This window comes from Oncorhynchus mykiss, chromosome 17 (genome assembly GCF_057628025.1).
Source record: "Oncorhynchus mykiss isolate SJ-2025 chromosome 17, ASM5762802v1, whole genome shotgun sequence".
Lineage (NCBI taxonomy): Eukaryota > Metazoa > Chordata > Actinopteri > Salmoniformes > Salmonidae > Oncorhynchus > Oncorhynchus mykiss.
In genome coordinates this window covers 62,173,077-62,185,778 of record NC_143038.1, presented here as the reverse complement: position 1 = coordinate 62,185,778, position 12,702 = coordinate 62,173,077, and the positions used below count along the sequence as shown (strand labels likewise).

General features: G+C 44.8%; 1 protein-coding gene across 5 annotated transcripts in view; it reads right to left on the bottom strand.

Moving 5' to 3' along the window:
- Positions 1 to 12,702, bottom strand: part of LOC110494637 (forkhead box protein J3) — a 165,004-nt gene that overhangs the window by 79,201 nt on the left and 73,101 nt on the right. Inside the window, exon 1 of one of the 5 annotated variants that reach the window (XM_036948241.2) lies at positions 5,513 to 5,764. The exons of the other annotated variants lie outside the window; for them this stretch is intronic. The gene's annotated coding sequence lies outside the window, so the exon portion shown is untranslated. Of the gene's footprint in view, positions 1 to 5,512; positions 5,765 to 12,702 lie in introns of those variants that run through there. 5 annotated transcript variants of the gene reach the window in all.

Sequence of the window (12,702 nt, the reverse complement as noted above, 5' to 3'; positions counted from 1 at the left end):
ACCTTGAAATGCTTCTTATGAAGCCACTCCTTCGTTGCCCGGGCGGTGTGTTTGGGATCATTGTCATGCTGAAAGACCCAGCCACGTTTCATCTTCACTGCCCTTGCTGATGGAAGGAGGTTTTCACTCAAACTCACAATACATGGCCCCATTCATTCTTTCCTTTACACCGGTCCCTTTGCAGAAAAACAGCCCCAAAGCATGATGTTTCCACCCCCATGCTTCACAGTAGGTATGGTGATCTTTGGATGCAACTCAGCATTCTTTGTCCTCCAAACACGACGAGTTGAGTTTTTACCAAAAAGTTATATTTTGGTTTCATCTGACCATATGACATTCTCCCAATCTTCTTCTGGATCATCCAAATGCTCTCTAGCAAACTTCAGACGGGCCTGGACATGTACTGGCTTAAGCAGGGGGACACGTCTGGCACTGCAGGATTTGAGTCCCTGGCGGCGTAGTGTGTTACTGATGGTAGGCTTTGTTACTTTGGTCCCAGATCTCTGTAGGTCATTCACTAGGTCCCACCGTGTGGTTCTGGGATTTTTGCTCACCGTTCTTGTGATCATTTTGACCCCACGGGGTGAGATCTTGCGTGGAGCCCCAGATCGAGGGAGATTATCAGTGGTCTTGTATGTCTTCCATTTCCTAATAATTGCTCCCACAGTTGATTTCGTCAATTGCAATTGATTTTGTCTATTGCAGATGCGGTCTTCCCAGCCTGGTGCAGGTCTACAATTTTGTTTCTGGTGTCCTTTGACAGCTCTTTGGTCTTGGCCATAGTGGAGTTTGGAGTGTGACTGTTTGAGGTTGTGGACAGGTGTCTTTTATACTGATAACAAGTTCAAACAGGTACCATTAATACAGGTAACGAGTGGAGGACAGAGGAGCCTCTTAAAGAATAAGTTACAGGTCTGTGAGAGCCAGAAATCTTGCTTGTTTGTAGGTGACCAAATACTTATTTTCCACCATAATTTGCAAATAAATTCATAAAAAATCATACAATGTGATTTTCTGGATTTTATTTCTCATTTTGTCTGTCATAGTTGAAGTGTACCTATGCTGAAAATTACAGGCCTCTCATCTTTTTAAGTGGGAGAACTTGCACAATTGGTGGCTGACTAAATACTTTTTTGCCCCACTGTATAATTATTATTATTAATCTGTATCGCCTTTTTTTGTCCTCCAATAATTGGTATCGGCGTTGAAAAATCAGAATCGGTCGACCTCTAGCCTCAACACTTAGGAGGCCCAGGTAAGAGATTACCACTCCACACACAGACCCAATTTGATCCGGCTGAGGCCGTCACTGTCGCTTTCACAAACCAGGGGTTTTCCTCATTTAAATACATTTTGTGTGGTGCACACTTGAACTGAGTGGAAGAAACACCTGGACAAATTAATTTATATTTAGAGGTGCACAACTGAGTGGAAGAACCCACAAACAGCTTCTCTCTTGGATCAGCTTCTCTCGGTTTGATCCCCCTCGGATTAATGGCTGATTTGGTATTAGAGGTGGACATTAAATATTTTAATCCAACAAATTCTTGACACGAGTTCCCTACCTTTTTATTACACAAAGAGCACTGACTGAATCCCTGTCATGTGTTTGTAACTAAGGCTGATGTCTCAATCAAACACAGTGCAGACATGTAGTGCCAAACCCTTCAGTCAGGCATCATCCTCAGTGAGGCAATAGGGTGAGTAATGACAGCCTGCAGTCCTCACCTTAACATCACAGTAGATTACACTGTCTCCTTTGTGGTGTTGTGAGAGAATGGAGGAGAGGAATTGTGTTGGAAACTCACCCCTCCCACATTCCCCTCCTGCTAAATTGTTGCAGACGCCTACACTTGGCAAGCGTTTCATAGTTTCGTACCTACTTATAGCTCCATATAGGCTATTTCAAGTAAGTACCTTTAAACGTTTAAATGAAGTTGGGATCTTTAACGTTAAGAAAAATTCCTTACCGAATCTCCCCCCCCCCACAATATTACAATCACAGTGCCGTTATCACAAAACACCCATGTTATAGCCCAACCAGACTATATGGCTATAAAGGCCGAGGGAAAGTTGTGCAATACATGTAAAACCAGAGAGGAAGAGGAAAACATTTGGCTACTTTGGTGAATTTGCGAGGCATGCAAGACAATTAATACATATCCAAATGGTTCTGCCCGCCCCCCTGCCTTCTACCACGAGCTGGCTTACCCGCCCGCCCACCCCTCTGCCTTCTACCACGAGCTGGCTTGCCCGCCCGCCCCTCTGCCTTCTACCACGAGCTGGCCCGCCCTTCTGCCTTCTACCACGAGCTGGCTTGCCCGCCCGCCCACCCCTCTGCCTTCTACCACGAGCTGGCTTGCCCGCCCGCCCGCCCCTCTGCCTTCTACCACGAGCTGGCTTGCCTGCCCGCCCGCCTCCCGCCCGCCCCTCTGCCTTCGCCCACGAGCTGGCCCGCCCGCCCCTCTGCCTTCGCCCACGAGCTGGCCCGCCCGCCCGCATTTCTGCCTTCTCCCTCGAGCTGGCCCGCCCACCCGCCTGCCTTCTCCCTCAAGCTGGCCCGCCCGCCCCTCTGCCTTCGCCCACGAGCTGGCCCGCCCGCCCCTCTGCCTTCGCCCACGAGCTGGCCCGCCCGCCCCTCTGCCTTCGCCCACGAGCTGGCCCGCCCGCCCGCCTTTCTGCCTTCTCCCTCAAGCTGGCCCGCCCGCCCCTCTGCCTTCGCACACGAGCTGGCCCTGGTCTTGCGAGCACGGGGTAGTCTTGGTTGCTGAGCGGGTGGGGGTGTTTTTGTCTCATAATATGAAATGACAGTAGGCTACCGGTATAGCCTGTATCGATTACCCTTTTCAGATAGAATGGTATGTGGCCCCTTGAAAGCACCTTGCCTACGGCATGTTTGTTAGTCAGTTAGGGTTGGCTACACTACGGTTTTTTAATCTGCCGACACAAAACATTCTCTGAAGAGAAACAGCATTTTACTTGTCTGTAAAGTAGTGTCGCTTCTGAAGTGGGACTAACTTCCAACACTAGGCGACCAGAACTGTCAATCCTAGCCTGCCTATTGGGAAGACCACTTGCCTAAAAAAGTACTTTAAAGTTTGTTAAATAACGCTCCTTACCAAGACATTTAGTAGAAAGAAGGCACATCTAGCTATCATACCATAAAACAAATTAAAAATAAACAGCAGCACATCAATGAGCAACATTTATTGTTGTCAGGGAAACAAAATAAAATATGCTGAAGCAGAATTCTACTGTCTGAAACGAGACAGACGCCCTTTTTTTTTATGTCTGAAAAGTTCAATTATCCACACGTTACTGTAGCTGCTTTCTGTGTCTGTAAAGGGTCATGGTAGATTGAACTTCATCACCCGGCCAGAGGTCATTCAGAAGTAAAAGGAACCATTACAATGAATTGACCTGAAATCGTATGATTTTTTTCTTAGCCTTTTAAATGGGAAACCGCTAAAAAGAAAACCAGTAACAGTTCATAGAAATCATCCATTTGTCACATCCCTACTTTGACGACCTATTGTTTTCATCACCACGCAACAGAACCTAGTAGATGTATTCTTAACCCGGAATCATTTCCGATCCCAGAGAAAGGGATATCCAGCCTCCAGTCACACTTCCAGACGTACAACTCATGATGAGTACCAGACCAGTGTTTTTCTGCACTTATCTGCAATTTCTACAATGAACAACTTTTTACTCCAGTCATGCAGCCGTTACAGTTTAGACTTCAGTGCAGCATAGGTCTGTCTGCCTACACAACAACAATAGACTCATGGCCATGATACTAGTGCTACACATTCACTTTACACCCAGACATGATGAAAATGCATACAGTTACATATCACGGTTTCATTTTTGGACCATATTTTAGCGATTTGACACCAATTATCGATTTGTACCATAGGTACCGTGATGTTCTTTTGGTACCGTGATGTTCTTTTGGTACCATAGGTACCGTGATGTTCTTTTGGTACTGTGATGTTCTTTTGGTACCGTGATGTTATTTTGGTACCGTGATGTTATTTTGGAACCGTGATGTTCTTTTCGTACCGTGATGTTCTTTTGGTACCATAGGTACTGTGATGTTCTTTTGGTACCGTGATGTTCTTTTGGTACCGTGATGTTCTTTTGGTACCATAAGTACCGTGATGTTCTTTTGGTACCATAGGTACCGTGATGTTCTTTTGGTACCATAGGTACCGTGATGTTCTTTTGGTACCATAGGTACCGTGATGTTCTTGTTGGTACCATAGGTACCGTGATGTTCTTGTTGGTACCATAGGTACCGTGATGTTCTTGTTGGTACCATAGGTACCGTGATGTTCTTGTTGGTACCATAGGTACCGTGATGTTCTTGTTGGTACCATAGGTACCGTGATGTTCTTGTTGGTACCATAGGTACCGTGATGTTCTTTTTGGTACCATAGGTACCGTGATGTTCTTTTTGGTACCATAGGTACCGTGATGTTCTTTTTGGTACCATAGGTACCGTGATGTTCTTTTTGGTACCATAGGTACCGTGATGTTCTTTTTGGTACCATAGGTACTGTGATGTTCTTTTTGGTACCATAGGTACCGTGATGTTCTTTTTGGTACCGTAGGTACCGCGATGTTCTTTTTGGTACCGTAGGTACCGTGATGTTCTTTTGGTACCATAGGTACCGTGATGTTCTTTTGGTACCATAGGTACCGTGATGTTCTTTTGGTACCATAGGTACTGTGATGTTCTTTTGGTACCGTGATGTTCTTTTGGTACCATAGGTACCGTGATGTTCTTTTGGTACCATAGGTACTGTGATGTTCTTTTGGTACCGTGATGTTCTTTTGGTACCATAGGTACCGTGATGTTCTTTTGGTACCATAGGTACTGTGATGTTCTTTTGGTACCGTGATGTTCTAATGGTACCATAGGTACCGTGATGTTCTTTTTGTACCATAGGTACCGTGATGTTATTTTTGGTACCATAGGTACCGTGATGTTCTTTTGGTACCATAGGTACCGTGATGTTCTTTTGGTACCGTGATGTTCTTTTTGGTACCATAGGTACCGTGATGTTCTTTTGGTACCGTGATGTTCTTTTTGGTACCATAGGTACCGTGATGTTCTTTTTGTACCATAGGTACCGTGATGTTCTTTTTGGTACCATAGGTACCGTGATGTTCTTTTGGTACCGTGATGTTATTTTGGTACCATAGGTACCGTGATGTTCTTTTTGCACTAGTTGGCAGTACCAATGCAAAAACACCATTATTTCATCCTATAACTTGCTCTCCATCTTTTTCAATAGAAAGCTACTGATCAAACTAGTTCTCATGCTCTTATCCCAATGCAGCAGAGATAGTGGGCAATATGTTTGGAACGTCGAATTGCAATACATATCGGAACCTAAGTAACGTTGATAATATCGTATTGCGAGTTCCCTGGCAAATTCCAAGCCCTAATGAACGCTGCATTCAAAACTGACAGAATCAAACACTTAACAATAAATATTTATACCAATGATGGTTAAATACTGCCCACAGCCTGGCCTGTTGGTGTGTGTGAGGAGAGCGTGACGGTAGCTTGGCGACGGAGAGAGGAAAGGCTCTGCGAGCTCCCTCTGCTACGCCTGAAGATCTGGCACACAACTCACAACAACAGTGATGTAACCTGGTAACAAGCTTTTGGCATCATCTCTCTCCACTGAAACCCTGGCCATACCTTCCATATCAACAGACTGGTTCCAGCGCTGGAGAAGCCCTTGTTTTCCTACTGATATGAAGGGGGGAAACAGGGAGGGGTGGGAACCACGCTCACCTGCCCAGCAGACAAAGTGAGATTCCTCACTTTTTCCAGCCCTGGAGGCACAGGGCTTATTGGAGGACTTATGTTTTTTTAAACAGAAACTAAAATAGCAACACGGCTGGCCATTGTGATTCCACGTGAGCTTTTGTAATGGTGCCGTGTGAACGCCCCAAGTGGGTCTCATCTTTAAAAAACGAAAAAGTAGGTAATGGCAGTGCCAAGGCAACGGCTTTAATGGCAGTATTCCTTGTCAATTAAAGTCTTAAAGTGGTTATGTTAAATCCACTCAGAGGAAGAGAAGGAACATTAACAACAGCCTTCTTGAATTTTTAGGATGTGTCAATTATCACTTCACTGCTCACACTGCTGAGCACATTGTTGGGCTTATTGAAGACCACAGCCAAGCTGGGCTCTGAGACAGCTGCTATTTTCAGTCAGTGGTCCTCACAGTGTGTGTATGGAGTAGGATTGTGGTGGCGAGTTATGTTATGTTGAGAGCCTGTTTTATGTTGGTTGGGTCTGGTGATTGAGTGAAGTAGCCAACGGTATAATGTAGTATATTGCAGGGGAGGTGGGTTCTCCGATTCCCCTGTTCCCACCTCACCAGTGGCTGATCATCATACTTCAGAATTATACTTCCAATTAGAGGAGAGTGCCACTGTGTGGTGTATGGGTCAGTTTATTGCTACACATAGCCAGGCGGAAGAGACTAGTCAACATTGCAAACCTTAATGCTGGGTTTCTTTTAAACCCACTGGACCTAAAAAAGGCAAGCAGGCAAAGAAATGAACACCTTCACTCTTGTTGCTATGAGCATAACATACTAGTGAGGGGGCTCCAATCACTTAGTATCAAACAAACCAGACAAATCAACAGTCTACATGGATGTGCATGTATGTCAACATTAAGCTGAAGCAGACACCAGCCCATCCAGTCAGGGCTGGATGAGGCCCAGCCAAAAAGCTCCAGCCTCCAGGCTGTCACAAGGCAGACAACAGGCTCTGTGACCCCTACATGCAGACATGGTCAAACAGGCACTGGAAACAAGAGAAGGTTATCTGAATGGAAGCTGCAGTAATTACGCCATTTGGGGATATTACAGATTTTCTCAGCCGTCTGCCGTTATTCACGGTAGTGTTCAGAGCCAAGCGTCTGAGCTGAGAGAGAGAGCTGAACACGCAAGCAGGCAGGCAAACACAAGGCCCTCAGCTCATTGTGCAATCTGCAGCAGGCCCTCATACAAAAAGCACATACACCATTCCAGTAATTCAATAAGCCTTTCCAATGAATTACACCAGTGATGAGGGGTTTGTCTCTCTGTCCTGAACAGCTTGGCTGGGAGGTGGCCTTTATGTAGGGAGCAGTGGTGGTGCCCTGACACCGACCATGCAAACGCAATTACCCTGGTCCCCGGGCCTGGGGGCCCGCATTAACACACTCACCCCTTGGGAGCTCGACTCCATGCCAGCCTGGCAGTTAGACAGGGAGCGGAAGAGGGAGAGAGAAAGAGAGCATGCATGCTGAATCACAAATAGGCCACTTAAGGCACTGGCAGGAGGACCGTTTGTGGCATTATTGAGAGCCTTTCCCTCATCAGCATTCCCCAGATCCTGTCCAATAAGCCACAATTAAATCCTGAGCCTGGCTCTGGGGCAGGCAGGCAGCAAGCTAAGGAGGCGCTGGCGCTAGCACTGCCTCAGGACCAGAGAGGTTTCGCTCCAGTGTCGTCAGTAGCTACAGCAAACTCACATTATCAGGAAGTCTTCTAAATCCTCCTGCAATTATAATGTATAGAGACTCTACCTGAATAAAACAAGAAACTGCTGTGTCTTCATTTTGAGTTCCAGCTCAATATGGTGTATTTGTGAATCCAATATCATCCCCTTCGAAAATGACTGTGCACAAGCACTCTTCCAAGGGCGGCAGGTAGCCTAGCGTTTAGAGCGCTTGGCCAGTAACCAAAAGGCTGCTGGTTCGAATAACCGAGCAGACAAAGTGATAAATCTATCGATGTCCCCTTGAGCAAGGCACTTAACCCTAATTTACTCCAGGGGTGTAAAACACATTTCACTGCACCGATCCGGTGTATGTGACAAAAACAAATCAATTAAGTCGCAACCGAAGTGTGTTAAAATGAGAACAAGCTGAATTTGCCCAAGCATGAGTTAAAGGAATTACCTGGGTGGCAAAGCATGATCAGAAATCCCTGCAGAGCTAGAATGTCATGAATTTGAAATGGAGACAGGGTTCAGGCTAGGCCGCTCCGGTTGGGCATTGATGACATACAATAACGTCAAATGACACCCAACGACACAACAGCAGTTAAGCCCATTTAGTGCTAAAAGTCAAGAAAAATAAACAAGACTCTAAATTGGAAGAGTGGAGCTTTGGTTCAGTCAATTAGAAGTTCTCCTCGCGTAAGCCTAAACATTTTCTTCACTTGGGACGGCATTAACATTTGAGTTATAATTAAAAACGTTTCGCTTTTTAATCAACATCCAATCTCTCAAAAATAATTAGCAGCATATTAAAGTGTTTACTGCCTGATGGAGCTGGTTGCTGTTGAAGAGCTGCTCTTTGACTCGTGGACGTCCAGCGTTTTACTGCACCTCCATCCAGGCACCGCCCGCAAGCTCCCTCCCCTCCCTCTTTAAATGCTCAAAAGGCCGTACTGTACATGAGATGACACAGCCCAGTGTCCAATGGAAAACGCATGCAGCACAGCACACAATAACATAGTATAGAACAGACTGCAGCAGTGTATGACTAACATAAAGCTTGAGCACACACACCAAGAGCATGATGGGCATTCATGGCACATCGCAGAGGGGGTGGCCGGGTCACCATCATAAAACCATGCCCTTTCCCCAGAACGATAAATCCTCTGCATTTCAGGTTGCACAACACCACAGGATAGCAGGGATTAAAGGATTAAGTCACAGGTCAATAGTTTCATCTTTTGTTGGCGCTCCAGCTTAGCCTCTGCTCTGCTAAGGCAATGTACCCGTTTGGCACAGGGCAGGCAGGCAGGGCAGGTTCTCTTTGCAGAGGACTGCTGATGTGATGTCAGAGCGCTCCGTGTGTGTGCAGTAGGGGGACAGAATGCCATTGTCAGCTCTGTGTGTGACCCTAAAGCTCCATCACTGGGTCACAGCCAGCACACAGACAGTGCTCCCTTGGTGGCCCATATTTTCACTGCCAGGAAAAATAATGGCTAACTCATCCATTACAGAGAGAAATGCTCTACATTGTTTCTGGAGAGAGATTCCATTCGAGAGTGAGAGAACTACTGCTGAGTATTCTGTTAGCTCCAGTAATGACAAAGGTGTCACAGAGAGTGGAGGAACCACAATCAGCTGTGGAATTTGACCAAGGATATCATGAGTCACCAGGCCTCAGTCATGGTCATACATTCATCTGGCATTCTCTAGAAGCCTTCCATGCTAATCTGAGTAGAGCAGCCCAGCTTCCTTCTCTCCCTGGCTGATAGAGACCTAAAAACCTCAGCCGGCGGCTTTAGGCCAGATGGTGGAATGAAAGATTTGGAGATAGACAGGCTTTTAGCATATTCACCTGCAGCGCTGCACGTATACCCAAACTTCTGTACTTTCTCGATACTAGAACATGAAAAACGATTCCATACAAATTTTTGTAGCTTTCAGTACTCTGTCAAATGTCTCACGTCGTCTACTGATTGAGAGAAGATCAAGTCTATCAGCGCAGCCGATGTTCCCTTATAGCACGAGAGCAGTGCCGTGACTCTAACCCATTGCTAGCTCTAACCTGTCCTGAGGAACCACTGGGAGTCTGGGCTGCATCATGTAAGCACTCCACTCATTCTGCACAGAAGTTAACACAATTGAATAATGCAATGTGGCATGTAGAAAATTTTCATTAGTGTTTGCAAAACAATGTCCACACAGGCTAGAAAACACCGGTAGCGGCCAGCTTTGTACGCTACCTTTCCTTGGTAGCTTACAGCTGAAGTCCACATCAATTCACACCCCTAGTGACCTTGTGATAATATGCTAACGATAATGCAAAATATTGCGGATTGAATAAAGATTTGTGACATTCACATAAGGCGTCAACATGCTTCAGTTCGGCAGGCGCCTAACTGAACCGAACGAGTGTGATCGCATATTCAATTAAAAAGACCTTCGGTTGAAAAACGAGGGGAGGGGGGGGAAAGCAGCAATAGTACCGTTTGTCCATTTTGAGACGCCGTAGCCAGTATCCACTTCCTCAAAAAAGGTCAGAATGAATATCAAGTTAGATTTCTTAAGTTGTCATTGCAGAGATCTTAGTTGGATGTAAAGACGCGTGACTAAGATGTCTGGTGCAGTATCTCAATGAAATGTTTTGCATGAAAACAAAATCTATTAAAGTATCCCTACTGTTGACCAATCACAGACGAAGGGGAGAAGACTTCCGCTACCAACTTCGGCTTGCTTCCAGAAAACAAAAAAGTCTAAATGATGTCATAATATATGCACAAACTCTAGCGAACTGTTTTTGGGAAGCATGCGGACGCTTTTAGTCCCCCCCACCTCAAGTCTCTCCCAGTCAATGATGCAGTTCGTCAACAATTCGTTATTTTAGAACAACTTATTACGGACTCGAGAGTCATGATTAGTTTTGCTGAGTGACTCGTTAATATTAGTCGCTCATTTGACCTGCTGGCTGGCCACAATGAATTCTACAGGCTCCTCCGGCTCAGGAGACGTGCGCCGACCAACAGCTGTCTGTCATATGCTTGCAGGAAAATAAATCATGTTGCAGGTAGCATACTGAAAAAGACATGTTAAGTACTGATAATTGATCGCATGGTGCTAGAATGCAATTAATTGATTATTGAATGTTATGGGCAGCTTTGTAGAACCAAAACACACACACTTTTTACAAGCCTGTCACAAATGACAGCGCCAATAAGCCCCTTATGGTGAACGACATGTGAACGAGAGGCTTGTAGAACTATGAATATCTCGAGTTTTCAGTTCATTGTTCGCTGGTAGGGGGTCCTGCATGTTCTGGGAATTACTGATTCAAATGAATGAAATGAGCCAAAAGATTCATTATTTTGACTGAACGAGTCAAAGATCAGAGTCTTTAAAAAGAGCCGAACTTCCCATCACTACTTTACTCAAGCGTCGAACTGACTCTGTGTGTGTCAGAGAGTGAGAGAAATCATGTGTCTTAAAGGAGACAACGCACACTTTTATAAAAGATTGCTTCTTCTTTGCAAATGTAGTTGATCAGTATAATAAGTCCCAAATGGAAGGAAAACAGATTGTTTTGGCTGATGTCATGGGGCTACAGGAAGAAAAACTCACTGCATGCACACAGTCCTATCGAATATGCATTCACCTGTATTATGAATATGCCAAGGCTACTTTTCCAGGTAGCTTCAACTAATTTGGTTACCAAGAGAGCACACTATTTATCTGGGTGTGTAGGAAGAATAGAGGGGGAAGGTAATGGTGTGAGTCACTGTAGCTTTGGCCCTTTGCTGTTGAAACACCTCCAGGCGAAAGGGAATAATCAACAAGATATTGCTCATAAAAAGGGCATAACAGGTCATCACTAAACCAGAGGATCTATCATGAGACCAGGCATATCATTTAGATTTAAAAGCTCTATGAAAGCAATCATCTCCCAAAGCCAAGTGCATGATGTTCAAATGAAGCGATGGCAATTTCAGACACACTGTCCAAACAGCCAATGTGAAGCAGTATCAGACTGTGAAATCACTATGGGAACTCAAGAGGTCGACCTATTAATCGGAATGGCCGATTAATTAGGGCAGAATTCAAGTTTTCATAATCGGAAATCAGTATTTTTGGACACCGATTTGGCCAATTTGTTTTTATTTTTTTTCAAACCTTTATTTAATCTTTATTTTACCAGGCAAGTCAGTTAAGAACACATTCTTATTTTCAATGACGGCCTCGGAACGGTGGCTTAACTGCCTCGTTCAGGGGCAAAATGACAGATTCTCACCTTGTCAGCTCGGGGGATTCAATCTTGCAACCTTACAGTTAACTTGCCCAACGCTCTAACCACCTGCCTCTCATTGCACTCCACAAGGAGACTGCCTGTTACGCGAACGCAGTAAGCCAAGGTAAGTTGCTAGCTAGCATTAAACTTATCTTATAAAAAAAACAATCAATCCTAATCAATAGTTAACTACACATGGTTGATGATATATTACTAGTTTATCTATTGTGTCCTGAGTTGCATATAATCGATGCGGTGCGTATCGTTGCTCCAATGTGTACCTAACCATAAACATCAATGCCTTTCTTAAAATCAATACACAGATGTATGTATTTTTAAACCTGCATATATAGCTAAAAGACATCAAGGTTACCATGCAATATTAACCAGGTGAAATTGTGTCACTTCTCTTGCGTTCATTGCACGCAGAGTCAGTGTATATGCAACCATTTGGGCCGCCTAATTTGCCAGTATTTTATGTAATTATGACATAACATTTAAAGTTGTGCAATGTAATATTTAGACTAATGGATGCCACCCCTTAGATAAAATACGGAACAATTCCATATTTCACTGAAAGAATAAATGTCTCGTTTTCGAGATGATCGTTTCTGGATTCCACCATATTAATGACCGAAGGCTCGTATTTCTGTGTATTATTGTGTTATAAGTAAGTCTATGATTTCATAGAGCAGTCTGACTGAGCGATGGTAGGCACCAGCAGGCTCGTAAGCATTCATTCAAACTGCACTTTTGTGCGTTTTGCCAGCAGCTCTTCGTTGTGCTTCAAGCATTGCGCTGTTTATGACTTCAAGCCTATCAACTCCCGAGACAATGCTCATGTAAACGATGTGAAATGGCTAGCTAGTTATCGGGGTGCGTGCTACTGGAGTAGTTGTTCCCCT